We start from the raw sequence: 4,197 nt of genomic DNA on the forward strand, positions 1-4,197 counted from the left end.
AGGCCGGGCCGCGGCGTCGTCCCGGGCCGCGGGCCAAGCGCTCCCGGATCCGATCCGCGGGCGGGGCAGCCCGGGGTCGGCGTCCGCTCAGACCCAGGCCCGCTTCCTGCGCTGGGGGTACTTCTTCTTCTTCTTCTTCTTTCTCCTCCCTTGTGTTGGGGAAAAGTGTTTAGTCACTGCGTGGCTACTGGTGGCCGCCCGTGGAAGTCCCCCAGCTTGAATTCCGGAAGATTCGGTGGGTTAGGCGTAAAGGGGTGGCTCAAGGCGGATTGCTCATCGAGCGTAATGAAGAGGCTCCCCCCGACCCCGGAGCCCGAGGCTGGGCGGGTCTCAAGGGTTCAGAGACCCCATCTCCACTTTGAAAAGCGGTGTGGGGGCCCAGGTGCAGCTCCGCAGCAGGCCTGCCCAGCAGAACCTACAGGAAAATAATCCCAGGAGGAACGGTGGAATCCGGCACCGTCCCCCGGCAGCCCGGGCCCAGCCGAGCCTTTCCTCCGAGGACTTCACTGCCATGGAAGCGGTGCGGGCCCGCGGGTGAAATGGCAAGGGCCGAGCGGCCTTCCTTGCTCACTTTCCTGAGGCTGCTGCAGCTCCTCGCAGCCTTTGATTTTGAAATGATAGGCTGAGTTGTACAGGATGTGTACTTTTGTTGTTGTTGGTTTGAGTCTCCTGTCTGACACAAGGAGCATGCACTCTGGCCGATTTCACATATTTATTTATCTTTCGTAGCCTTCAACTTCAACCCGTTTAGCCGATAGGCGGTGGGCACAGGGTGCCTGCAGGCTCTGGCCTGAAGCCAGCTTGCCTTGTGTGGGTAAGGTGGCAGTCTGCTTCTGAGAAGAGTCCACCTTTGCCCTTCCTGTGTGGCTGCTCTGACATCCACGTTGATGGGAGTTAATAAAGAGGCCCTGATGGGGCAATGGCCTCTTGGGAAAGTTCACAACAAGGGCACCAGATCTCTTCCTGAGGATCTTAGACAGGAAAGGGCCTTCCCTGTGTCACAATGGCTTGTCCTGGGGACTCGAGGGTCCCCTGGCTCCACTGCCAACCCCCTCTAATGCAGGCAGGGCTAGGTCCTGCCACCTGCCTCTGCCTGAGTCACCTCCACATTTGCTTTCCTCAGTTTCCAGGACTGGCATACTGCCTGAAGGAAGGACAGAATGTGGGGATGCCCCTTCTCAGGATTGTTGTGGGCTCCTGATATCATGGGGTCCTTCGCAGGCATCGTTAGGTTAGTGGGGGCCTCGGAAGAAAGCTGGAAGTAGAGGGAGCTGGTGGGGCCATGGTGGATGCTCAGAACTGGCACACCTGAGCCCAGCTGCTGGTTCCTGATCCACGTCAAAGGCACCAGCTGTCTGCACTGACCCCTTCTTCTCCCAGGGGATTGTCCCCTGGTTCTTGGGTAGAGTCATAGGCAGACAGTCAGCTTCAGCCTGAATGGGGAGTGAGCCCTGAGGACAGGGCATTGGGCAAATTCATTCTCTCTCTCTCTCCTCCCTTCTCTTCCTCTCTCATACTGGGGCTAACACTTGAGCCACACCTCCACTTCCAGCTTTTTGCTGGTTTATTGGAGATCGTCTCTCAGATTCAGCCCTCTGACTAGCTAGGATTATAGGTGTGAGCCATTCGTGCCTGGCTCAAATTGGCCATTACAAATCCTCCCCCATCCCATGAAAATACCTGTTTGTGTAAAAGTGCACACACATAGCATTAAGGAGTTGTCACGCGGTGTGCGTCCCTGGTGACTCCACACCCCAGAAGGGTTCAGCGCCATCCTGCCAGGCTTGCTTTCTCTCTTCTTTGTGGTGCGCACATGGTGTGCATCTGGAGCCCCATGCCTGTGTGAAAGGTAGAAGAGGGGCCAGGGAAAGACAGGCTGGCCTGGCCTGGAGCTGGGCGGGGCGGGGCAGGAGGTGCTGTCACATTCTTGGAGGACCTGTAAGGAGTGTGTCCTTCAGTCAAACACAAGATGCGAGGGGGCCTGGGCCCCTGCAGTGCATGGCTCTCAGGGTCAGTGGTCAGTGAGAGGAGAGGGCAGCTAACATGTCTTCCAGGTCCAGCTCCAATGGAGCTCAAGTTCAAACCCTTGGAGCAGCTGCTCCTCCATTACCCAGCAGGCAGAGGGCCCTCACTCCCCGCCTGCGCCCTGTCCCCTCGTGGGGGCAGATTGGATGTGACAAAGCATTGGACCAGAGCATTTCTGGTTTTCATTTCCTCCTGTAGGATGGTGGCTCAGCACCTGAGTCCTGTGTCATAGGAGTTGATGAGGATCCGAGAAGCAGGATGTGAGGATAGGTGTGTGTGTGTGCGTGTGTGTGCGTGTGTGTGCGTGCGCGCGTGCACGTGTGTGTGTGTGTGTGTGCATGCTTGTACTGGGCTTGAACTCAGGTCCTGGATTCTCTCAGCTTATTTGCTCAAAGCTGGCATTCTGCCACTTGAGCCACACCTCTAGTTCTGGTTTTTTGCTGTTCACTGGAGATGAGAGGCTCATATTTGTCAAACCTCCATCTCCGCCTTCTGAATAGCTGGGGTTACAGGCATGAGCCACCAGCGCTTGGCTGTGACAGTAGTTTTAAGCGTGTAAAAACACATGATCCCCCAACTTAGCACTGCTGCCATCCGGATGGAGCTGGAGTGAGATGTTCTGCATTTCGTGGAAATGGCCCTGACAGCGTTGACGTTGGTCGGCTGCGGGCCTCTGACGGGTGGCGGCGGGGGTCCTGGCGCTGGTGGTGCCCTGTGGTTTGCACAGGGTCAGGTGGGGCCATTGCCTGTCCTTGCACGAAATTTTCTCTTGCTTGGTGTGGTGTGTGTGCCGACTTGTCAGCACATCTGTAAGTTCGGGGTTGGAGTCATGAGTGGTTTTTTTGTTTTCGTTTTTTTGTTTTGTTGATTGTGGGGCTTGGACTCTGGGCCTGAGCACTGTCCCTGTGTTCTTCAGCTCAAGGCTAGCGCTCTACCACTTGAGCCACAGCGCCACTCCGGTTTTCTAGTGGGTTTTTTTTTTATTGGAGGTAAGAGTCTCACAGACTTTCCTGCCCAGGCTGGCTTTGAACCGTGATCCTCAGATCTCAGCTTCCTGAGTAGCTAGGATTATAGGCGGGAGCCACCGGCGCCCGGCTTATGAGTGGGTTTTGTGTGTGCAGTTGTATGTGTGTTGCTCCAGTTGCAATCTAGTGTCTGACAAACTTAGTCCCCTCTGGGTGCAGGGCGGGGGGGGAGAGGAGCCAGCACAGAGCAGCAGAACACCCCTGCTGTGACTTGAGGACGTTTGTGGGCACAGTATTCCAAACAAGAAGAAATCTGGGATCTCATTTTTTTTTGAGTGCCGGTTCTGGGTCTTGAACTCGGGGCCTTTCCCAGTCAAGGCTGATGCTCTGCCACTGAGCCACATTTCCACTTCCAGCTTTGTGCTGGTTAGATGTAAGTCTCACAGACTTTCCTGCCCAGAATGGCTTTGAACTCTGATCTTTAGATGTCAGCCTCTTTTGTTTTTTTATTGTCTTTGTCCCCAAGTGACCCAGTCCTCTGGCCTGTACCACCAAGTACCTGATTACAGGCTTGTACGATCACGCCCAGCTAGGATATTTCCTCCAGTGGCAGGGGTGGGGGAGGAGAGCGAAGGTGTGGCTCAAGTAATAAAGCACCAGCTTTGAGTAGAAAAAGTCAAATCACACCTTCCTGGGACTCCCCTTGTAGGTGTTTGAGTTCCCGCCTTGGAAATCACACCCTCTGGCTGGGAAGGTGGTTCCCCAAATTGGAGCCAGTGTTGGAAGGCGGGCTGGCACAGCCCCGCTTGGTGTGGGTCTTCCCCTGCAGTGTCCTTGGCTTTCTGGGGCAGCCCCACGTGCCACCGCCCCCTCCTCAGGGGACCCTGCCAGGCATTCCACACGACTGTCACTTCTGTGGCTAACCTGTTCTCGCAGGATTCCCAGCGTGGCTGCGGGCATTCATGGACGGCGGCGCTGCCCAGGCGGGGGAGCAAGGCAGTTCTGGAAGACGGAGCATGTGAAGAATCTCCAATTGGCACAGATCGTGTGTGTGGCAGCTGTAGCTTTCCTGCTGGCCGCCGCTGCATTTTGCTTACTCTGGTGACCTAATTTTATGTGTTGAAACTTCAGGAATCCTCTCTCTCCCTCTCCCTCTCTCCCTCTCTCCCTCTCTCCCTCTCTCCCTCTCTCCCTCTCTCCCTCTCTC

At 56.0% G+C, this 4,197-nt stretch overlaps 1 protein-coding gene across 1 annotated transcript in view; it reads left to right on the plus strand.

The window, feature by feature from the left end:
• Positions 1-162: 162 nt before the first annotated feature.
• Cpt1a (carnitine palmitoyltransferase 1A (liver)) overlaps positions 163-4,197 on the plus strand; it is a 42,094-nt gene continuing 38,059 nt past the window's right edge. The window contains exon 1 of the mRNA XM_013021129.1: positions 163-235. The gene's annotated coding sequence lies outside the window, so the exon portion shown is untranslated. The remainder of the gene's footprint in view (positions 236-4,197) is intronic.

The sequence above is a fragment of the Dipodomys ordii genome, unplaced genomic scaffold, assembly GCF_000151885.1.
Source record: "Dipodomys ordii isolate 6190 unplaced genomic scaffold, Dord_2.0 Scaffold54, whole genome shotgun sequence".
Classification (NCBI taxonomy): Eukaryota; Metazoa; Chordata; class Mammalia; order Rodentia; family Heteromyidae; genus Dipodomys; species Dipodomys ordii.